At 43.1% G+C, this 24,499-nt stretch overlaps 1 non-coding gene and 1 pseudogene across 1 annotated transcript; both read right to left on the bottom strand.

Moving 5' to 3' along the window:
* Window positions 1-12,235: 12,235 nt before the first annotated feature.
* TRNAH-GUG (transfer RNA histidin (anticodon GUG)) lies at window positions 12,236-12,307 on the bottom strand. Its single transcript has one exon. It is a non-coding gene; the product is annotated as a tRNA-His (tRNA).
* A 2,188-nt stretch (window positions 12,308-14,495) lies between these two features.
* On the bottom strand, window positions 14,496-16,087 carry LOC143551247 (AAA-ATPase At3g50940 pseudogene; annotated as a pseudogene).
* Between the last annotated feature and the right edge of the window lie 8,412 nt (window positions 16,088-24,499).

The raw sequence follows: 24,499 nt of genomic DNA, 5'->3' as shown, positions 1-24,499 counted from the left end.
CGGGTAGGTATGTAACCTTCTCGCAAGTCAGGAGCGTTGAGTCTCACTTGTGTGGATTCTACTTGAGGTTTTAGTGGTTTTGAACATAGTGATCAATTATGTTTAAACCACCAATTCCATCCTGGAGCCTCAAACAATGTAGTTCTCGACGTTCCCGCTATGCGGGGATGTTATTTCCGTTTCCGCAAGCATTGCCCAGAAGATCCTTCTTGGTTTCAATTCCCTGCGGAGCGTTAGGTATGTGAAGGGTTTTGCCTTAACACTGTACCCGCGCTCGTCTTACGGTTACTTTACTTTCAAGGTATCCCTGGCGTCAATTCCCTGCGGGTGCTAGGTATGTGAAGGGTTTTGCCTTAACACTGTACCCGCACCCGTCTTATAGTTACTTTGTTGCCGGGGTATTCTTGGCTTCAATTCCCTGCGGGTGCTAGGTATGTGAAGGGTTTTGCCTTAACACTGTACCCGCATCCGTCTTATGGTTACTTGGTTGCCAAGGTAAGGGGTATTTTCCCGCTTACTTTTGAATCTTTTTGAATTTTGAATTTTGAAATTCGAAAGGTTGGTGAGGATAAGAACAGTCCAAACATCTGAAACGTCGTGCGACGGTTTCTTCTGACTGTGTCAGGACGTGCAGGAAGTTATGGTGACGTGACAGTACATGGTAATTCCAGACGCTTTTTCAGGCGCGTGGGCGCGATTTTTCGGGCGCGTGGCCGCGAAATTATTGGCACGCGTCTTTTTGACAGCTGTTGCCAGCTTGCTTTTTGCCACGCGTCATAGTTTCATTGCACCTTCGATTTCTCTCTCCTCTGCATTAAATTCACCGCATTAATTGCGATTAGTATATAAAGGGGGAGAGGGTCCTTTGTAATTCACACCTTCACCCTTCTCTTCTTCTTCTTAGCGATTTCCGGCAAATACTCCCCTTTTCAGGCAAGCATTTTCCCGAAATCGCTTTTTCTGCAAAATGTCTTCTCGTGATCTTGAGTCTTCGGCCGATGATAAGAGTACTGCTGGTGAGTGCCAGTGTGCTCTGCCCGGCGATCAGTACCGGTATGTTGTTAGGAAGTTCATGCTCGATCCTTTCGAGCCTGAGTTTCCTGAACCCCATCAGACCGTGTACGATGCCCCCAGAGGCAAGATCGGGGTTTATGCAGCATTTTTTGTCTATGGGAATCTTAGGTTCCCATTGACAAAGTTTGTTTACCGTGTCCTTGAGAGGCACGGTGTTCATCTGACCGAGTTGCACCCCATGGCGATCGCCAAGATTCGCCATTTCGAGTGGGTGTGCCGGATTCTGGGCATTGAGCCCTATGTGGACCGCCTGATGACCTTCTATACTTGGAGGTGCATCCAGGGGTGGTACACCCTGACAACCCGGATCAAGGGTTTGAAGATTTGCGCGACCGAGCGCAGTCTCCGATCGTGGAAGCGGGAGTTCTTCTACATTTCTGCCCGCGCCATCCCCATTGCCATGAAGTTTAAAAATGGCCAAGCAATTCCAAGCCACCACGCCACCAACTACCAGGAGGCGGAATGGTTTGCGAAGATATCCCGGGTCCAATCTCCGGTTTACCGGTTTGCGGAGTCCGGGATGGTGATGCTGGGGATGAGCCGGGTATGGAAGGAGGCGTCTCAGGTTCCCATCCTTCTCGAATACGGTTTGAACTCTACTCCTTATGGTATGTCTTGTCTTTCTTGCTGATATGAGTTTGTCTTCTAACTGTTTCTTTTCTTTCAGAGGGGAACAATTTGGAGTCGCTCTTGTACCCGCGGGAAGCTGACGATCCCGTGCGGGTGGGTACTCGTGCTCTTGACGAGAACGAGTTGCCCATCCTGGAGCAAACAGCGGATCGGTTTGTGGAGGTCTATCCGCTGGGCCACGAGATCCTGAGCCACCGGCGGCCAGGTAAGGCGTTATTCTCTCCTCCACCCCTCAGTGCTGTACCCGCTGCTGGAATTCCTGACATCCTGTCTTCTTCTGAGGAATCCGCAGATGGTCCTCCGTTAGTGCGGAAGAAGAGGGCTGCCGGCGGGAAAGGGAAGGAGAAGGCGGCCTCCACAGCCGATCCAGTGCTCCTATCTGACACTGAGTCAGATAGTGAAGAGGTGGCGGGGAACCCCGGTGGTGAGAAGACCACTGTTCCGGAGGCTACGACTGTTACCTCCGGAGAACCAATGACGACGACGGTGACCGGCATCAAGAGACCGGCTCCATCGGGTTCGTCCCCGCCCGTCTGTACGTTCAAGCTCAAGAAAACCCGTAAGTACAACTTTCTCTTGGCTTTTATCTTCGTAGTTTAATCCTCGTCTTTTTAACACTTTTCTTCTTTACGCAGGCGTGGATGTTGGCGCATTCCAGGGTGAGGGGCCGAGTACTACCTCTCCGCCAATGACGGTAGGCTTGGTCAGCCTACCTGAGGCGTCGACCCAGGCGCCTGCGCCTGCTACCGCTGGTTCAGTTGCTCATTCTGAGCCGACTGTTCCAGCCGAGGTGACGTCACCGCCGGCTGTGAGTGCGATATTTACAGCATCCTTCACAGAGCCGGCGGTTACTTTTGCTGCTGAATCCGCGGCGGCGACCGCGGCGGACACCATGCCTCCGCCATCGACTGCGGCGGAAACCATGCCGCCCCCGCCATCGGCCTCGACGGCCGAACCTTCAGGTACGCGCGGGGCTTCTTGCCAATCTTTGTTACCTTCCCATCTGCCTGACCTTTTGGATGGATTTCCCTTAGGTTCAGGTGATGGGTTCGGTGGTTATCGGCCTGTGATCGACCCTACAGGTGCGTAGGGTTCTTTTGGCCTTTATGTATTTTTTATCATCTTTTCCTAACTGCTTTGTTTCTTTTGCAGTGTCGGATTCCAATGAAGTGTATGTTCCAAGATGGAACATTCGCCGAGGAACAACCCTTCGCACACCTGTGGAGTGCGTGGACTGGGCTCGCCACGCTGCTCCCCATGGTGCGTTGGGGGAAGCCATGGTTAGCTACCAGGAGGGTAGGCTAACCAACGAGCTTCGGGTTCTCCTGGCCCGGATGCAGCCACGCGTCGAGCTGCTTTGTCGTGAAAACGACAAGTTGAAAGCAGCTCGCGTTAAAGAAGTATCTCAGGCGCGTGCTCTCCGGGAGGAGAACCAAAAACTAACCGCAGTGGCTGCGGAGAAGGAGAAGGCCTTCAAGGCCCTCGAGGTTGAGGTTCAAGCGCGACTCGAGGCCCGCTCCAAGGCCGCCCAAGCTGTTAACGAACAGCTTCGGCTAGCTAAGGAGACTGCGAGGAACACGACCGAGAGGGCCACCAAGGCTGAAGCCGTTGCTGAGCCTTTACGCGTGGAGAACGAGGAGCTCAAGGCCAAATTAGAGGCTCTCCAACGTGCTCATGATGCCTTGGCGATGGAAGATGCCAAGAAGCTCCAGGAGATCTTGGACCAGAGGGGCGTGCTTGACCATACCGAGCGGAAGCTTAAGGGCGTCGAAGAGGCTGCCGCAAAGGAAGTGCTACTTGCCAACCTTAACAAAAGCGAAGCCGAACGCGCCTGCACCCAAGCTCAAGCCGCCCTTAAAGAAGCTCTGGTTGCCAAGGAATGGCTTCTTCGAGAAGCGTTGTCTCAGGTATGTCTATCTTCATGTGTTCACGCTTTTCTTTGTAAATAGGGTGTTGACACTTGTATATTTTCTTATGTAGGTTGTGCATCGGGTCTTCTCAGAGACATCTTACGACAATGCAATGAGCGCAGCCCTCAACGCTTCTCACGAGGATGGGGAACGGGTCGGCTTCCTGCTTGGTCTAGGGTTTGTTGAGAAAGGCGTCCCGCCATCCAACTTCCCTTTGTACAATGTAGATACCGAAGCCATATATGACCAAGTAGTAAATCAATACGCCACCTTCCCGCATCCGGTGGTGGAGAAGGTGAATGAAATTGCTGCTGCTGATGATGGGCTACCTATCCTTAAGGCTTACCTTGAACAGCCACGCTCTACTGACGGCGCTGGTCCAAGTGGAAGTGGCCCTGAAGCCTGATCCTGAAGATCCCTTCCCACTGCTAGGATAGATTTAGTTTGTATAGATTTACTTTCTTGTAGGCGGGTAGTTACCCGGCCATTCTTGTAACGAATATTTATGAAATGTAAATCTTTGCTCGGCTAAGACCGCTTGATTCATTGGATTCCTTGCTTTATAAACGTTATATGACTTACATACTTAAGTTTAAATTAGCAATTTTCCAAGTGTTTAGAATAAGTTAACCTTTGAACGTGGTAGATAGGTGTGAAGTTTTGCTTCCCCTTCCGTGATTGTGCGGGTAGGACCGTCACTTGCACGTAGTAGGATGGCTAAACTTTACCCATATCTGACCTGCGTGTAGGTTTACCTTATTTGAGGATAAGTTAACCTTTGAACGTGGTAGATAATAGGTGTGAAGTTTTGCTTCCTCTTTCGTGATTGTGCGGGTATGACCGTCACTTGCACTTAGTAGGATGGCTAAACTTTACCCATATCTGACCTGCGTGTAGGTTTACCTTATTTGAGGATAAGTTAACCTTTGAACGTGGTAGATAATAGGTGTGAAGTTTTGCTTCCTCTTTCGTGATTGTGCGGGTATGACCGTCACTTGCACTTAGTAGGATGGCTAAACTTTACCCATATCTGACATGCGTGTAAGTTTTCCTCATCTTTTTTTTTTTTTTTTTTTTTTTAGGATAACCTTTGAACGTGGTAGATGATAGGTTGAAGTTTTGCTTCCTTGTTCGTGATTGTGCGGGTAAGACCGTCACTTGCACTTACAAGGATGGCTAAACTTTACTTACATCTGACCTGCGTGTAGGTTTCCCTTATTTTTAACGTTGTGTTTATGCGGGTTTTGCCGCCTTCCACACGTAACGACTTACTTCTTCCCGTTTATGCGGTAAATACCGGCACCAGTGGGAAGTTCATAAGTATAAAGGTAAACACATTATGAAAGGAGAATCATTTCCATTAGAAGTGGCTCTAGGCCTTTTCTTTACAAGTTTTGGAATTGATCTACATATAACATTTGCGTAATTGAGCTCCATTCCATGTTCTTGGGATGGGAGTGCCATCGAGCCTTTCGAGCCGGTATGCGACCTTTCCCAGGATTTCTTTGATAATGTATGGCCCTTCCCAGACCGGGGCCAGCTTTCCCGGGCGCTCTTGGTTTGAAGCCTCGTTGTTACGCAGTATGTAGTCTCCTATATTGAAGTTGCAGAGTTTTACCCGCGTGTTGTAGTACTTTTGCATTTGTCGTTTGTAGTTCTCTTCACGCACTGCGGCTAAGTCTCTGCGTTCCTCGGTTAGCATAAGATCCAACCGTCTTTCTGCATCATTGTCTTCTGGCTGACTCAAGACCCTTGGTGAGGGCAGACCAATTTCGACCGGGACCATGGCTTCAGTGCCATAAGTGAGGCTGAACGGGGTTTCTCCCGTACTGGCCTTCTTCAGCGTTCTGTTTGCCCAAAGGACGTGCGGAAGCTCGTCCACCCAGCCGGATCTGTGTTCCGATAGTCTCTTCTTGATGCCTTCGACAATGCTCTTATTTGCTCTTTCCACCTCACCATTACCTTGCGGGTGTGCCACTGAGGTAAAGGTGTGGGTGATTTGAAGTTCTTTTAGCCACTGTTGTAGCTTCTTGTCAGCAAAGTTGGTGCCGTTATCGCTCACCAAATTCTGTGGAAGTCCAAAACGACAAATAATAAATTCCCAAATAAATTTTTTGATATGTTTCGCGGTTGTTTGGGCTAAAGGTTTTGCTTCTATCCACTTGGTGAAGTAGTCGATGGCTACCACTAGGAACTGAACATTTCCTGCTGCTGTAGGAAATGGGCCTGTCACATCGATGGCCCATTTCTGAAATGGCCATGAAGAAGTGACTGGAACAAGTTCATTCTTCGGGCGGTGCGTGTTGGGTGCGTAAAGCTGGCAAGACCTGCATTTTCTGATGTATGCCAGTGCATCCGTATGCATCCCCGGCCAAAAGTATCCCGCGTTGTTTAGCTTGGCTACAACAGCGCGGGGACCTGCGTGTACCCCACAGATGCCTTCGTGTACTTCCCTTAGGAGGTAGTCAGCATCTTGGTTGTCCACGCATCTTAAGAGTGGGCCAAGAAAGTTACGTCTGTAAAGGATGTCATTGACGAGTTGATAATTCAGTGCTTTACAGCGTAGTTTTCTTGCCTGTGTTTTTGACTCTGGTAGTGTTCCTGCTGCAAGGTAATTTATTATTGGTGTCATCCACGTTTCTGTACCGGTTTGGATGACACAAATTTCCTTGTGCGGGACTGATGGTGCTTCGAGGAGTTCAATGCGGATGTCCTTTCCCAAGTGGGTGAAGGCTAGTGATGCAAGCTTGCTTAACGCATCCGCAGATTTGTTTTCGCTGCGCTTGACGTGTATGACTTTACAATCATTAAAATCACGCATAAGGGTTTTTGCCTGGGCGAGGTACAGGGCCATTGTGTCGTTCACAGCCGTGTACGTCCCATTTATTTGGTTGGCCACCAGCATGGAATCCACGTGGGCTTCCAAGTTTTTCACTCCCATCTTACGCGCAATTCTCAATCCGGCCAAGAATGCTTCATATTCGGCTTCGTTATTCGTACTTGGAAAATCCAACCGAATAGCGTAAGTATATTCTTGGCCTGCTGGGTTGGTTAATTTTAACCCTGCGCCTGAACCCTCGTTATTGGCTGCTCCATCAGTGTAGAGTCGCCAGACATCATTGATGTCCTGTGCTGGGGAGGGTTGAGCCTCCTCCTGGCACTCTTTCTCCCGCGAAGCGGGGACTTCTGCAATAAAATCGGCCAGGACCTGGCCTTTTATGGCTGGTCTTGGCTTGTACTTAATTGCATATTCTCCCAATTCAATTGCCCATTTGGCTAGACGTCCCGATAATTCGGGTTTGCCTAGAACGTTTGAGAGTTTGAAGTTGGTGAGAATGGTGATTTGGTGGCCCTGGAAATATCGTCTTAACCTGCGTGAAGCGTGTATAAGTGCTAAGACCAATTTTTCGAGGGTAGAGTACCGGGTTTCTACGTCTGTTAGTACACGGCTAACATAATAGATTGGCATCTGGATGCCTTTTCGTTCTATTAGCAGGACTGCCCCGGTTGCTCTATCTGTTGCGGAAAGGTATAGGATTAACTCCTCTCCCGCTTGTGGTGCTGTAAGTGTTGGGAGTTCGATCAGGCGTGACCGAATCTCCTGAAAAGCTGCTTCCGCTTCTGGTGTCCTGCGGAAGTGCGTTTTCTTTAAGCAGTTTCTCAATGTTGACACGAAAGGAAACGACTTATCCGCATGGTTTGCCAAAAAGCGATTAAGTGCGACTAGTCGTCCATTCAGTGTCTGAGCCTGTTTGATGGTGGTAGGTGATTCCATTTTAACAATAGCTTCGACCTTTTCAGGGTTCGCTCTGAAGCCATCTTTAGTAACAATGACTCCCAAGAACTTCCCTTCTTCCATCCCAAATGAACACTTGCTCGGGTTGAGCTTCATGTTTATCTTTCTAAGCGTGTTGAAAGTTTCTTCAATGTCTTTCAACATCGCTTCTGGCTCGGGGCTTTTGATGACCAAATCATCCATATAGACTTCCAAGTTTCTCCCAATTTGGGCATGAAACTCTTTGTCCATCAGTCGTTGGTACGTGGACCCTGCATTCTTAAGTCCGAATGGCATCATTTTATAACAAAATGTACCATCGGGCGTCCGAAATGCGGTTTTGTCCTGGTCATCTACGGCCATGTGGATTTGATGGTACCCCTTATACGCATCCAAGAAGCATTTAAGGCGAAATGGTGCCAACGAATCCACCTTAAGATCAATTTCTGGTAACGGATAACAATCTTTGGGGCATGCTTTGTTCAAATCTTTGAAATCTATGCACATGCGCCATTGTTTGTCATTCTTCGGTACCATTACGGGATTTGCAACCCATGTTTGATATCTACTAACGCGTATGATGCCTGCGTCAAGGAGTTCCTTGACTTGGGTTCTACACGCGTTAGTTTGTTCAGGCCCCATTACTCTGCGCTTTTGTACGACTGGCGTAACAGCCGGATCGCACTTGAGCTTATGCTCCGCCTTACTTCGGGGTACACCAGTCATGTCAGCTAGTGCCCACGCAAAGATGTCAGCGTTTTTCTGCAGTAAGCGTTTGAGTAGGGTGCGGGTGGGATCAACGATTGTTGGTCCAATGGTAACGGCCTGGTCGGGGTATTTGCCATTGAAGGCCCATTTTTCCGGTTCGGTGATGGTTGGTTTAGCCATTTTTGGTTTGGGTTTAGATGAGACAGATGCGATGCATACCTGGGGAATGCCAGTGATCATCGCTACACCCTCAGCTGTTGGCCATCCCATCATGCCGTGGACTGAAGATACCACGGCGTTGAATCTTGCCATCCCGTCTCTTCCGAATAGGATGTCGTACGTGTGGTGTGGCTTTCTCATCACGACAAAATCCACGTCTTCTGTGCGTGAATGATTCCCATCGGTAAGAGTAACGGGGAAAGATAGGATACCCAGGGGGGTTTCTGTGCTGCCGTCAAACCCTTCCATTGAATCGTAGACCGTTTCCAAGCGTTCTTTGTCTTCATCATCCAGCTTGTCAAAGAACTGCCTGTACATCACTGTCGACGAACCGCCGTTGTCAACAAGAGTGCGGGAAGTGATGTAATGCCCCAGCTGGCTTTTGATGACGATGGGGCCTTCTTTGCTGGGGCCTCCTGGCACTCGCGGGAAGCGCACCTCAGCTTCCTTCCACGCGCATGGTTCTGTCACTCGTCTTTTTCTTCCTCCGACCTTGCCATGAACCATGTTGATGCTGATGTCGACTGGCTTTCGTCCGTTACCTCTGTACCGTTTGTCATTCCTTCCTCCCTTCCTGATTGATGCCACGAGATGTGCAAGTCTTCCATCCTTGACAAATGTCTCAACAATATCCTTCAAGGATGTGCACTCTTCAGTACCATGACCCTTTGTCCCGTGGAAATCGCAGGATTTGCTTTGATCCGCATTAGGTTTCTGCCGGATCAATGGGGCTTTTGGCCATGGCAATTTTTCCGTGGCAAATATCTCCGTGACGCTCTTGGTGAGTGGCGTCCACCGGTGTTTTCGGTTTGAAGGGTGTGTGTTGTCCCTTCCGCCAACAAGAGGGCGAGAGCTGGATGAGGTGTCAAAGTTTACCCTTGACTGCCAAATACCTAGCCGCCTCTTTTTGTTCTGCCGGGCGGTCCTAACGTTGTTCTCCCTTGTCCTCTGCGTGTAGAGGTGTGTACTCTGGGGAAGATCCCTTCCCAGTTGCTTTTCCGTCTCGGCAAAGCGCTTTGCCGCCGTCATGATGGCATCCCAAGTTGATGGCATGCCATCCTTACCCGTCAATGTGCGGATAAGTTCTGGGTATTCGGCGCCTTGGATGAAGGCGGCGCGAACCAGATCCTCACTTATGTTGCCGAGACTTAGCTTTTTGGAGTTGAAGCGGGTGATGAAGTCTAGTAAAGATTCATCCTCCTCTCTCACGCAGTTGAGGATCGTCCACTGCTCTTCAGTGTACTTCCTCTGTTGGCTAAAGTGCTGGCTGAACTTGTTCTGAAAGTCCGCCCAGTCATATATGTGGTGGATCGGTAAACGATCGAACCATGCCCTGGCCGCTCCGACCAGAGTCATCTGGAACATGTAGCACCACGTGGGTTCCGTCCAGTTGCTGACGGTAGCCCCCGCAATGAACCTGTTCAAATGGTCGTCTGGGTCGGATAGACCATCATAAGTGCCAATGTTGGACATCTGTTTGGCACTTCTCGGGGCGATTGCTTCCGCAATGTCCCTTGCGAATTTTGACTTTCCTGCATTTGTAGCAGTTGGTCTAAAGGTTTTGGAGAAGTCACGCGGGTTTCTCTCCGCGATTGGTTTAAAAGCTTCCCCAAAATTCCTTTTTGGTTGGACGTCCGTTTCCTTACGGTTCCCTTTCGCCTTATGGCGAGGGTTTGCGTCGGTATCGGACTCCAACTCGTCGTCTGAGTACTCGCAGTCACTGCTCATATTGAGGTGTTGGCGAGTACTGCCGAATTCGTCAGCCTGTTGAGCTGAACGCAAGCGTTCATCCAATTCGGCTTGGAATTCTCTTTGCCGTGCTTCGGCCCACGCCTTCACTTGATCTAGTGTTTGGCGAGGGGCCCTTGTTCGTTTTTCCAACTGGGTGTCGGTGAACCCCAGTGGAATATTTACTGCACTTGCCCCGGCTTGGGTAGTCGGGGTAGTGTTCGTAAGGATTGTATAACCGCCGGTGTTCCCCCCAGTTGCTGGGGTTGTTACCGGGGTTTCTTGGTCGATTACTGGCTTTTGGACCGGAGTAACGTTAACCATTTATTCAGAAAATTTGAAAAAACTAAATTAGTTCTAGCTTTTATGCACGGATGGCGCCAATGAAGAAACACTAAGTGAACCCTGGACAGAATATAGATAATCTGGGGGTTAAGTAATGTTTCCCACGGATGAGATCTAGCTGAGAAGGTTGTTCTTCAGGAGACCTGCAAAACAGACACCGTAAGCTCGTCACTGAGAAGGGGGGGGTTCCTCCTTGTGACCACCCTCCGACGTGAGAATCAGACTAGGTTGCTCTGAATATAAGAATATATTAAGAGATTGCTAGATAAGATTGAGATATCAGATGCCCTTACCATTCCAAGATGTTGGAGTATTTATAGCCGAAGGTAGGTTTCCTAGAAGGTACAGCCGGCTGAATAGTATTCCTGTTCTACCAACAGTGGATTATGCATAGGCCATACTGGTTGGTGGATAGGTTACGGCCAACAGTAACAAAGTCGGCTGCACTATTCCACCAACTGTAGATTATGCACGTCCCACCTACTGTGGATTATACGCAGGCCATGCTGGTTGGTGAATAGGTTACGGCCAACAGTAACACTATTCTACCAACTGTAGGCTACGCATGCCCCTCAGTAAGAGTTGGTGAGTAGGCAGCGGCTAATAGTGACAAACAGTACTAGAGGGTGCTCCTCCTCGTACTGTTGTCGGTGAGCTGTCACCCTGTGATTGGCTCATGGGTTGTTCTGGTCAGATTGTCTGTCCTATCCATACCTTGGTAGGTATAGTACAAAAGATCTTTCAGAATCATACGGACTGGCTCATTTTGGCGGGATTGTTCCCGCCTTGCTCATTCCTTCATGTGACTACTGAAGTAGCTATTGGCTTGTGCGTGTAGCCCTGCTGTCTGCGGGTAGCCTTCCCTGATGGCTTGTATCCGCAACTGCGGGAACAGGCGGGGTACTTCACCATTGGGAGGCTTTCCCTGCGTGTACAGCTTGCGTACTGCGCGTAAGATTCTATGAGCATGGTGGGTCCTGCGGGAGCAGATGGCCTTTGCGCAGACGTCCCTGTTCAAGGTGAGTCTTGCGGGACCAACTGGTCTCTGCTGGGACCTACCTCTTCACTCCGTAAACAATTAAAATAAACCCACGTGCATGGGCCTTCCATCATTCTGACTTGGACTTGGGTACGTAACAAAATCCTCCTCTTTACGGAAGAAAAAGGCTAAAGTTTTTGCTACAATGTTGTTTTGGATGTGGAGGTTATGGAAGGCCCAAAAGGAGGTGATTCATGACAGGATGGTTATTCGGTTGACTACCGTGGTAGAAGAGATCAAGGTGATGAGCTTCCTTTAGGTAAGGAATAGATCGAAATAAGATTACTTATGTCTTTCAAAAATAAAAGAAGAAGAAGAAGAAGGCCGTTTCAAATCGCTAATATGACAATCTGTGAATGTTTGAGACTGCAAAGTAATCTAATCGAATAGGAGAAATCGGGGTAAATGGATTAAAATAATATAGAAGTGAGATACGCTACAATGCAATAAATATATACTCAACGTCTAATATCTTAATGTAGATGTGCTAAATGGATTGTAAATCCGGTCAACCACAAGAATCTCAACTCGATACTTTTTAGTTTAACTTGAATATTACAAGTTTAATCTAAATTTTTTTTAAAAAAAGGAAAAGAAAAAAAAAAGTAAACAAATTTGCCTTCATACAATGAGTCTAGTCATAAATTAATTGACAAATTATTAAACTTGAAAGGTGAAATGAAGTTGATGAATAAACGAACCCAAACCAAATGATGAATTTAAAGTGTTTTTTAACTGTTCGGAGGTTTTTAAGAAAAACTTATTCTAGTGAAAAGAATTGAAAACTGAAATTACACAAAAAAATATTGTGGCTGCTGGGATTCGAGCCCAGGTCTCCACGGCCACAACGTGAAATTCTTACCATTAAACTACAGCCACAAGGATCATAGGTTTTTACATGAACACGTAGAAAGCATGTATAATCGACTCTGGCACGACATAATTAGGTTACAGCCAACCAGCCTTTTGCCTTTCGGTAACAAATAATACAGATTATACTTTTAACTCTTGCAATTCATGTTGATTACTTAGCGTTTTATCTAGCTTAGAATTTTTAAATATAAGACGGGCGCCCGCGCGATGTAGCGGGTGTTTGAACCTGTTAATCACATAACAAATATGAGTGTTTATGGTTCGGTTAAAACTTTGAAATCGTTTAAACCGGTCATTGGTTTGACTTCTTTTTTTACTTTCGGTTTGTTGGTCGGTTTTAAAATTTTCAAAACGTAGTGAACGGTTGGTTCGCAGTTTATATTGGCAAGCGACTATATGAAACCAGACCAGACTATAAATGTTGAATGCATTTTAATATTTTTTATTATTAATTATTAGATATGTTTTGTAATATATATTAGATATAGTTAAAATTTAATTGAATATAATCTTTTATTACAAATAACTTGGCCATACAACTTCAAATTAACCTAATTGCTTTATGGTTTATTTTGTGATCTTTGTTGTTATTATTTCATATCCTAGATCTTTCATTAATATTTACCATTTATGTGGCTAAAATTATCATTTTTTATTTATGATCCTCTCAAGTATCATATTATGTTCGTGTTTAGTTAAAATTAATGGTACATTTAAATTAATAATTATTTTAAACTAAATTTATTATTAAAGTTTAAACTGTGAAACCAAACTGGAACTAGACCGTTAGTAACGATTCGGTTTCAACTTTCAATGGTTGAGCTTGGTTTTGGACGACAAAAAAAGCAGTATTAACGGTTGGACTCACAAGTTTAACTTAAAAACCATCAAAACCGACACTGAACACCCCTACGTAACATATTAATTTATTTAAAATGAAAATAATTATAACAATATCATATTCAAACTAAAGAGAATAAAATGCTCGTTTTTATGGTGTATTTTTTTTATAAAAATATTAACGTTTGAAAAGGCTATAGTCGTTTAAAAATCATGGGCGAGAAGTTAGTTTACAAGTTAAATTAAAAACATAATATGGTTAAAGATGAGGGACAAAACTTGTAAGTTGAATGGATTGTGTTTAATAAACAAGTTTACCCTTACTAACACATATACCTCATGTTTTAAGTGTTGTAAATTACTTAAAAATGAGTGTCTTAATTTACCTTTGTTTGGTGTATTATATATAGTATATATATATATATATAAACATAATATGGTTAAAGATGAGGGACCAAACTTGTAAGTTGAATGGATTGTGTTTAAAATACAAGTTTACCCTTACTAACACATATGCCTCATGTTTTAAGTGTTGTAAATTACTTAAAAATGAGTGTCTTAATTTACCCTTGTTTGGTGTATTATATATAGTATATATATATATAGATAGATTTGGATTTGGATTTGGATTTGGACTAAAACGAGTGATACATTAAAGTTGGATCAAAATATCAAATTACACAAAGTTGTTTATTGCTTACATATCATGATACTTCTAACCACCAAATTAATATAGTCACATTGTTGCCAATATGTCATTTTCGCGCATGAACTCTTGGTAACGGTCTGGGTTCTTGACTCTCTCATGCAACTATATATACCATGATTTATAACTTGCATAACTGGTAATAATCAATCAGCTTTAGTATATATATCTTTAGTTTGGATCAAATTATGTCTATGGTTTTGTGTAGAAAATAACCCTTGTTATTTGTACTCTTTTCATTTTGGTTCCCTAATTAAAAAAATTGTGATAACCTTTCTCACGATCTAAATTATTTATTTAGGTTAGGAATATTTTATTAAAGTTGACTTTTATCACAGTTCTTGACAGGATTTAACAATTCAATTTGATAGTTATGATCCAGCTCTAAAAATTAAATATAGATTATGAATTTGCGACTTGTATTCATGATTAAAATTAAAAATTAATATGTTAATGCAAGATTCAGCTTTGAACATTAATAACATATTTACACATTTACTATTTTGTTAACCACTGAACTATTTCATTAATTCTTTTCAATTTCTTTCACACAGTGGCGAAGGTTAATTAGGGCCCGGGTGGTCACGCCCCCTGTTTTTTTTTTTTTTGCGTAGTAGTGTAAATTTACCCTATTTCGTCCGAAATTTTTTATACGTGCCGACCTCGGCCGAAAATTCGATACCGGCCCCCCCTCGCTCTGTATACATTTCGATTACGCCTCCCCTGTTGTATTAGTCCAAGCTCCGTCACTGAATCCACATCCATTTCTTTTGATTTTGGTTTTGTTTCTTCATTCTGCTTTCTCTTCACTTCAAAAAACTCAATGAGTCCACCGAGCACAATGTCTGGATCATCATCCTGGAGTAGTTGCTCGGCTACTTCAGCCGGGGTAACCTCCACCTCTCTAATCAAATCCTCGATTTCTTCAAAAAGACTATGTTGTGTGACACCAAGATAGTTGGACGCTAGCAATCGGAAACCACTAGGGGTGCAATATGACATGTTGATGTGAACGTCCATACGACCAGGTCGAAGAAGTGCAGGGTCCAGTTTGTCTTTTCGGTTAGTGGTGAATATGATGATTCTTTCATCACCGCAACTTGACCATAAACCATCGATGAAGTTAAGGAACCCAGATAATGTAACTTTGTATTCTTCGTAACCACCATACGGGTCTTTTTCTATTACTATGTCTTTGGCATCCTCTCGATCATGCAACTCCACCGAGCAATCAATGTCCTCAAGCACTAATATCGACCGGTTTGACGTTGCCACCAACAACCTTCGAAGATCCGAGTTTGAATGAATGTCGGTCAAATCCAAGTCATATATGTCAAACTTCAAGTAATTCGCTATGGCTGCGATAAGACTTGATTTACCCGTCCCGGGTGGACCATACAACAAGTACCCTCTCTTCCATGCCTTTCCGACTTTCTTATAATACTCTCTTCTTTGTATAAACCTATCCAAATCCTTTATCACCTTCTCCTTCATATCAGTATCCATTGCTAGCGTGGCAAATTTTGCCGGATGGTCTAGATTGACCGAAGTCCACGTTGTTCTGTGGTCCATGCTAACTGTGAATATCTTCACGGTTTTATCATCTCGTTTCTTCGTTTTGGCGTCTTTAAGTATAAACGGCAAGTACTCGTTCAACACCAGTTCTTTGTGTTTCTGATGAAATGTGAGCTCCAGCGATCGTTTATCCGATCTACTAATGTGTGAGCCATTGTTATCGTAATTGTGATGCTCTATCGTTGGTAAGTCCTTAGAAACCAAAGACCACTTGAATTTGACTCCTTTAAATACATCAACAAACTCTTCTTTGATTTCCATTTCAACATTAACGTCTTCTTCGCTAGCGTTTTTCGTGACCTTCAGACGGTGAATGTTGGGAGATTTTAGGGAGCTAAGGTAGAGCGTTGCGGCAGTATAAATGTGGTTTTCTTGAATGCCATTGAATTCGTAAATGACCATGGTCAACTGTCTGAATAACTTGTTAATGAAGTTGCGGAGACCGAAATAGAGGTAGTCTTGGAATTCGCTAGGCAGGTAATCACGAGCGACGCTGCGAGCAACCATCGATGCCGCGGCCACGGATCCGATAGTGGAAACAATTGTTTTTGCTAAGGCGATTTTTGATTCAGTTGATGAGGCCATTTTTAATATGTAGAAAATGGAGATGAGGTGTGGTTTTGTTTGTGTAAATGATGGGGGATTTATAGTATGTGGTGGTGTTACATTTTCAAATTTGGTGTTTTAGACTATTGACGTAGAATAATCATTGGATATACGCGTGATTTTCAAGTGTGACTCCTTCCATGAAATACAAATAAAATTATTTATTTATTTATCTTTATTGGAATATTGGATTTAATAATATAAGTACACGTAATTTTCAATGGTAGAACACTCACTTTATTAGTGAGAGGTAAGGGTTCAAACCTCACAATCATCAATTTATATGGGAGATATGAGGGATGAACATGGCTTGCCAGGGTTCGAGTCCTGACTCATCCAATTTTACCGGTCCCTCGCTGTCATGTCGTTTGGCGGGCGTGGGAGTCGGGTTTTACCCGGGAATCCCTCTATAAGTGGACCGCTAGGGGCCCCGTCCGTCCGAACTTGTGGCCGGCTCGGGCTACCTTTAGACAATGGGAACTCCGTACGAAGTACCCGGCGTTACTTAGTTGGTCATCCCAAAAAAAAATTAAGAAATCTAATAATTTAATTATCAGTAACAAATGATTTGGAAAAGTTTATTGTTGGTCTAATCTAAATGCTTCCACTCCAACAAAAACACTTGGCCATCACACATGTTCTATTTTTTTTTTAACGACCAACTAAGTAACATCAAATATTTCGTGCGCGACAACCATTAGCTAAAATTAGCCTGAGCCGGCCACGATTCCGGACAGACGGAGCCCCTAGCGGTCCCCCCTATTAAGGGATTCCCTGAATAAAACCCTACCACCATGCTCGCCAAACGGCACGACATCGAGGAGCCGATAAAACCGGATGAGATCAGGACTCGAACCCTCACAAGCAAAGGTTATCCCTCATATCTCCCATATATGGGATAGTAAAGTTCGAACTCCCCATCTCTCACTATTAAAGTGAGTGCTCTATCATTAAGCCTAATCCGATTTATACGCATGCTCTATTCTATTTGTCAAGTATGTAATTTTTTAATTTATTTATTCTGTTTGTCAATGTATCCGAATTCCGATTAAACACTGGTAGTATATAAAGTTATGTTTGGGTGCTTTCTACAGTACAGTCAATACTCCAAATCTCCAATTGCATTAATACGAAAACTTTTATCTTTGGGCTAAAAAATCAGATTATACTCATTTAGTTTTTTTTCCTCTTTCTAACCACATATTCTACTTCTCGTTTTATCTGTTTTATTAATATTTCGTATTTTGTCAATTACTTAATTTTTAAAAGGGATAAAAAAACCACAACAAGAAGCAAAAAAGTTTAAATATATATGCAACAACAAATCCTAAACAAGGTACAACCAAAAACTAAAAATGAACGTAGAACTTAAAATTTTATTCTATTTTTTACAAAACAAAACTTGCATCACGATTCTCAATCTAAGATCACCCCGTTTGCTTATATTTTCACCCAAATGAATGAGTAGGCCTTCATATCACTCACCATCGTTGTAATACTTCTTGGTTTGAAAGCATTCTAATTTTTTGCTTTCCAAATTAGCTAAAAGGAAACCGCCATTATTGATCGAATTATCACCCATTTCCTTTCTCACATCTTGCTTTAGTAGGTACTCTAGGATTTCTTGTACCAAATTAACCCACTTGTACTCAATAATCAATATGTTCCCCCATGGAAAAATGGACCTTAGTAATTTTGCATAGCAGCCATTCACCAAAAGAGGAGTTGAGGTTTTTGGCAAATTCCCGCATAAGCCATTGATGCGAGAGCCGCACAAGTAACTTCCTTTATCGATTTCCCACCATGATTGACACCCATCTGTATTAACAAAAATATTTCTGTCTCCGATTAACTTCCATAATTGATTTCCCACCTTAGAGTTTTAACCTTTAAAAAGAATAAATAATGTTATCCATACCTTTCCAAAACCAAGCATCAACGATCGCTGATATAGGGAAAGTTGCTGATTAGAAAGCAACAATTTGCAGATCCTCAAATATGTGACTTCACAATATGATTTTGGATCATTATTCCAACATCAATTACATAACATAGAATCATTTATGTATGTTATATGGTCACTAATGTGGGAATCTTTTATAAGCTCAAGAGCAAATAAGGAAGGGGATATTTCTTTCAAATGTAATGTAGCGGCCCATGAGTCTAGACGAAACAAAGTATTTTTCTCCATTTCTGATCCGAACGTTTAATCAGTCGTTAAAATTAATATTATAATTCACTTCCAATTGCTTTAGCCGACCTACGGAATTTCGAGGAGCCCTGGCTAACTTCTTAACCCGAACCCATCCCCAAGTTTAAATACCACTGTGAAGAACCATAATGATTTTTTAACACAGTGTATCCTTATCATTCTTGTATTTCGACCACCACTTTGCTAACAGAGTTTTATTAATTGCATGAAGACTAACCACCCGGCCCGAGTCCACTACGATCTTTAGATGGTACCATCCGTTTCCGCAAAACCCAACTAATTTTGGCCTTTGCATCATTTCCTCCCAAAAAATTTGTCTTACATTTTCTAAAGATTTCCAAACTTTATCTGCAACATGAAAAAAGGAGAAGAATACAAACACAAACTACCCTACACCGTTGACCAACTTTAATATTCCACCGAATGAGAGAGCTTTAGCTTCCCACTTTGAAAGTTTCATATCAAATTTGTTAGGAACAAAGGGGAGCAGCGGAACAACACACGAACAAGCACACAAGATTATACACGCAGTAAACAGGAAACAAATGATAAACGACACAAGAATTTTACGTGGTTCGGTCCTAGCGGGGAACCTACATCCACAAGCTGCAACTAGGTTATTTCATTATTGTGGTGCAAAGATTACAATTACATAGTAAGGGTATATATAGATATAAAACTAGGGTTAAAAGCTTAATTAACAAGAAACAATAACGGGCCAAGTCCTTGTTCTCCTTGTCACCAATTTGAGCCCAAGCCTTCACAAATCCTAACAATCTCCCACTTGAAGGCTTTGTATGAACCGCAACAGCCATCCAAAGAAAACTCTATACCCAGTAACTCCAGTGATCTTTAATAACAGAAATCCACCAAGCATCCAGTTCCAAGAACAAGCTAAAACTTCAACAACGGAAGTTCTCCTAGCCTTCAGTTCTTCATAAACAAGCTAAGATTTCAACAATCCAATCCACCTAGTTACAGCGGCCGGCATTTGCATCGGTTTCCCGAAAGGCCCATTGAAGTGCCCCAGCTCCAATACGGTCATCATAGACCCAGTCATGGCAAAGCCCGCCAATGACTCCTCTTAAATCTCAACAGACACCTACTTACTCACACAACCGGCTTCAGAGACTTCCAGAAGAAAGAACACTCTCCTAATACAGCACAGCAGGCACCAAAGAGAGAATTTTCATTCCAATTCTGGTCTCAAAACCCAACGTCACTGTGTAATTGTACCTGAACACCCCCGTGCTCCCACTGTTACCAAATCCCCATAAAGGTTTAAACCTCCAAGTACGCTCAAGCTGACATCCATGTGGCTTTGGGATTCATTCTTGCAATACAAACCCACTTAGCTCTACCCGATGCAGCGAGCCAAGACTTTTACAACTCTAGAAAAGTCTTAAATAACATCGATACTTCATTGAAGTATGTAACAAGAAAATGAAGCAAAACAGAATCACAAACCCAAGAGTCTTCACTGCCTTCCACTGAGTCCGAACGCATCACCACCGACATTCTTAGAAGCAAAATTTACTAATTATAGGCATCGACTCCAAAGAATGTCCTGCACTTTCATGCAGCCCCACCAAGTCAAACTATGCTCAGCTCCCACTGTCTCTGTTATTCCAACCCATGCCAAACCAACACTCCATTATATGAATCCTCAATTGTACTCCCCCCGCAAACGTCTTCAACCAGCACAAGATCCAGGTCACCTCAAATATTGTACCACTGATCACCACCGACCAAGATAAAACTTCACAGTTCTAAACCAGCTAACAAACAAACAATTATAACAGCAGTTGAGCTTTCAAGGGAAGCAAGCGTACCAGGGGTTCTATAACCGTACACATGATTAGTTAACGCAAACCATAATCGAAAGATCATCCAAACGAGCAATAGATAACATGACTTGTCGCTAACCTTTTATTTCACTTATGTCATTACCATGTAAGGCCCCGTTACCGGTAACCCTACTTTCGTGTTGGATTTACTCATAAACACAGTTCTAAATATCAGAGTTAATTAAAACATTTACGCGGAATATAAAACTTTCATAAAACATTACAATATTTCATAACTTGTCTCAAACCGTCCTTTGTCTTTCACATTAAAACATTAAAATTAAAACATCGTAAGTCTTCAGATGCCAGGCTCTTATTCTTCTGCCATGTGTCCCCGCTCAAGCCAGCTGTCTCATCCTACTCACCTGCGTGCATACTAAAAGTCAGCTACGCTGAGTGAGTTCTAGTTAATCACATAATCATACAATACATTCTTTACACTTCATACTTAACCTCTTAACTTTCTTTCATACACACTTAAGCGCTTTTACTTTCATTTTTACCTTCATACTTTCTTTACATACATAATCATACCTTTTAAAGAGCCTTTCACCCTATAACCTCACAGATATTATAAGGGTCTGGTCCCTAGTTTTCGAATATTAGAAGGGTTCGATTCCCTAACATCACAGATATTATAAGGGTCTGGTCCCTACCATCACAGATATTATAAGGGTCTGGTCCCTAGTTTCGAATATTAGAAGGGTTCGATTCCCTAACATCACAGATATTATAAGGGTCTGGTCCCTAACATCACAGATATTATAAGGGTCTGGTCCCTAGTTTTCGAATATTAGTAGGGTTCGATTCCCTCTTCGTTCCATACATTATACCCCGAGTATTTTTAGGGCTCGGTACCCTTTTCGTAACCATACAACCATACATCATACCTCGAGTATTATTAGGGCTCGGTACCCTTTTCGTAACCATACAACCATACATCATACCTCGAGTATTACTAGGGCTCGGTACCCCTTTTCGTAACCATACGACCATACATCATTATTTCCTTCTTTTATTATCTCTACCACGTTCATACGCATAAGCATTCATATTATACTTACCTTATACATAGCATTACAACCTGACAGTACGTGCAATATCCGAAGATCGTTCACGTACCATCAAGCAATCATTCTTACATAACACATATATCACATAGGGCATACACTTATCACTTAGGATAAATGTATTAACAACACATCAAGTATGCACACAACCCCGAAAACATAACAAGGAATGGGGCTAGAAACTCACCTGAACACGGTTACGTTCACCGTTAATCGTAATTCCTTTCTTCAGTTGTGCATGGCTGACTGTATAACAAGTATACGTATCAATTAACTATCACTTCTCATAATGTATGTCTATCTTTATATGACCCACAACGAACGGGGGTCCGGGGGCAGCGCCCCTGGCAGCGGGGTCTAGGGGCGGCAGCCCCTAGCAGGGTCCAAGGGGCAGAGCCCCTGGCTGGGGTCGAGCTGCCAGGTCAGCTTGGAAAAATTTTATTTCCATTAACTGTCTTAACACATTTTTCATTAGATTTTTAGTTTACTTCCTAATCGAACATGGCTTTAGGCGAAGTTAAACCTTAGGCGAACTTAGCTTTAGGCGAAGTTGTCATCAGGCGAACTTGGCTTTAGGCGAAGTTGTCATCAGGCGAACTTGGCTTTAGGCGAAGTTTTCATCAGGCGAACTTGGCTTTAGGCGAAGTTGTCATCAGGCGAACTTGGCCTCAGGCGAAGTTGTCATCAGGCGAACTTAGCTTGCAGGCGAAGTTCATCAGGCGAACTTAGCTTGCAGGCGAAGTTCATCGCTTTGAAGACGAAGTTGCCCAGATGCAGGCGAAGTTGCCCAGACAGCCGCTGTTCGGTTTCTTTCCAGCATTTTGAGCGATTTTAACCCCCTTGCTATGGTTCAATATCACCCACTACGCTTCCCGACCATTTTCGGTCGCTTATACACTAAAAAAGCTTGGATCTTTAAACTTCAAAGATCAAGAATCATACCTTTTTGGGCTTGTTTGGATCTCGTTTACTTGCTAGTACACTAATCGCTCTCTCTCGGACCTGCCCGACTCTTCCCTTGGCTCGGCCGGCCGGCGGCGGTATGCGTGTGGTGTGTGTGTGTGTTTTGGGGTGTTAGGGAGTTTGGTGAAAATGAAGATATTTTGGGATTTTGGGGGTATTTATATCCCTGAAATCCCATTCTCATTTAACCCATCTCAATTAATCCACGTCCAAGACCCGCTCCCTACCCGATATTAATTAATTACGCGAAATCACTAAACATAACTTCCTTTATTCATCATTAAAATTTTTAGGATGTTACATACCAGCGTACCCACTAGTTCAATTTTTTCCAGATTTATCCATCACTAATACCACATCCAAGTTCCCATGACAAACCAATCAACCAAAATCCAAACCGTCAACATTTTGATCATCACTTCGTCTTCAGCTATGACAATAACATTCGAGAACAAATCGAAAACAGTGAACAGACACAACAATGGCACGGACCTGAACTTGACAGTTGTTCTACCGAACACTGTCAAAATAAACCGATTTGCTCCTGCTATAAACGATAAATCAAGTAACTATAAATAAACTGTAAACAGTTACCTCAGACTAATCTCTTACAAACAAATCTAAATCCGAATCCAAACGCTCTTCACAAAACCCAATTAAAATAATTATGGTTAATAATAACGCCAAAACCTGAACTTGAAATAATTCTAAAACCCAAAACATAGCCCCATCATGATAAAAAGTGGCAACCAAGGCCAGACCACTAATCTTGCAGCTTGGCCCAACAACAAGTCAAGGACCCATCATCTAGCTAAAAAGAAATTGTAGCAAAAGTACGTAAAAATACCCAAGCCCAAAACATTCCTTCACAACCCAAACAATAGGCTCAAGTCAACTACAAGGAAAATTATCTCCTTCACATGAACAACACAACAAAAAGGACCTTTTTTCCTTGGTTCCTTAAACATGCACCAAAATCTCGCCAACCACTGTGTCGTCAACCAAGCCCGACCAATGACTTCGATCTCACACCTGTGCCGATGATTGATTTCTTTATTCTGTCAACTTAAAACCAGCGACTCAAACCCGGCCCTTGCAAGGAAAACCAAGAACCAGTCTTGATTTTCGGTGAACATCAAGAGTTTCTGGCTAACATAATTCAGCGATTTGCAAGGAGTTACCGGCTATGGATGTCGGTCATGACCGCCGACACTAAGCCAACCTAATCATAATTCAGTATTTGAACTAACTTGTCAGTTAAGATTTTAGATCTAAAACTTCCGTTTGCAAAACTGGATCTCAAAACACATACCCTCAATAGGTGAACTCCAAGGATTCCCATGCTTTCAGAAGCTGCCAAAAACAGTGGACTAAAACTGAAACCCTTATTCGCCTCTTCATCTTTAAACGGATAAAAACCACTACGAATTGTCTTTACAGTGCAACACAGTGTGTTCAACGAGCCAAAGCTCTGATACGACTTGTTAGGAACAAAACGGCGCAGCGGAACAACACACAAGATTATACACGCAGTAAACAGAAAAAATATGATAAACGACACAAGAATTTTACGTGGTTCGGTCCCAGCGGGGAACCTACATCCATAGACTGCAACTAGGTTATTTCATTTTTGTGGTGCAAAGATTACAATTACATAGCAAGGGCATATATAGATATAAACTAGGGTTAAAATCTTAATTAACAAGAAACAATAACAGACCAAGTCCTTGTTCTCCTTGTCGTCAATTTGAGCCCAAGCCCAAAACTAGCTCAAAGCCTCCACAAATCCTAACAAAATTTGTCTAAGATTGGCTGCCTTATTTCATTTTAGATGCATACTTGCACCAATAGGTTAGCCAAGATATAAAAATGGGAATCTGCCAGATTTACAGTTAATCCACTAAACCATCTTTTTCTGTGACATTTGTCAGTTTTTCGTATTCTATTTGTATTTGTATTCGTTAAATCGACCCGTTTTGTCGTTTCAATGTCTTTGTTTTTGAAAGTTATCAATTTATACCAATTTCAATGATTTAAAGTTCGTATATGTTCATTTTTTATTCGCATTGTTCAATTAACGAATCTCCGAGCATTGAAAGTTTATATAATAATCAAGTTTCAAACTATAGGAGTATAACACGTAAACAATCCAAAGAGTATATCAAGTTTTTTTTATCAAGTTAGGTATATATACAAAGTTCAAGATTCAAAGAGTAAATAAAATTTAAAAACAAAACATAAAGGTTTTAATAGTTTAAGGGGTTAAAGTGTAAATTATTTAAAAATATAATTAAATTACCCAACCCAGCCCCCATCTCCCTCCTCTCTTTGCATTTTTCCGGCAAAAACTCCGGCGGCCGGAAACCGGCGTCAGAGAAA

Source organism: Bidens hawaiensis, unplaced genomic scaffold, assembly GCF_021521415.1.
Source record: "Bidens hawaiensis isolate Kalapana, Puna unplaced genomic scaffold, B.hawaiensis_p1.1 tig00016275_1, whole genome shotgun sequence".
In the NCBI taxonomy this organism is placed as follows: Eukaryota; Viridiplantae; Streptophyta; class Magnoliopsida; order Asterales; family Asteraceae; genus Bidens; species Bidens hawaiensis.
This window is presented reverse-complemented; position numbering and strand designations above follow the sequence as displayed.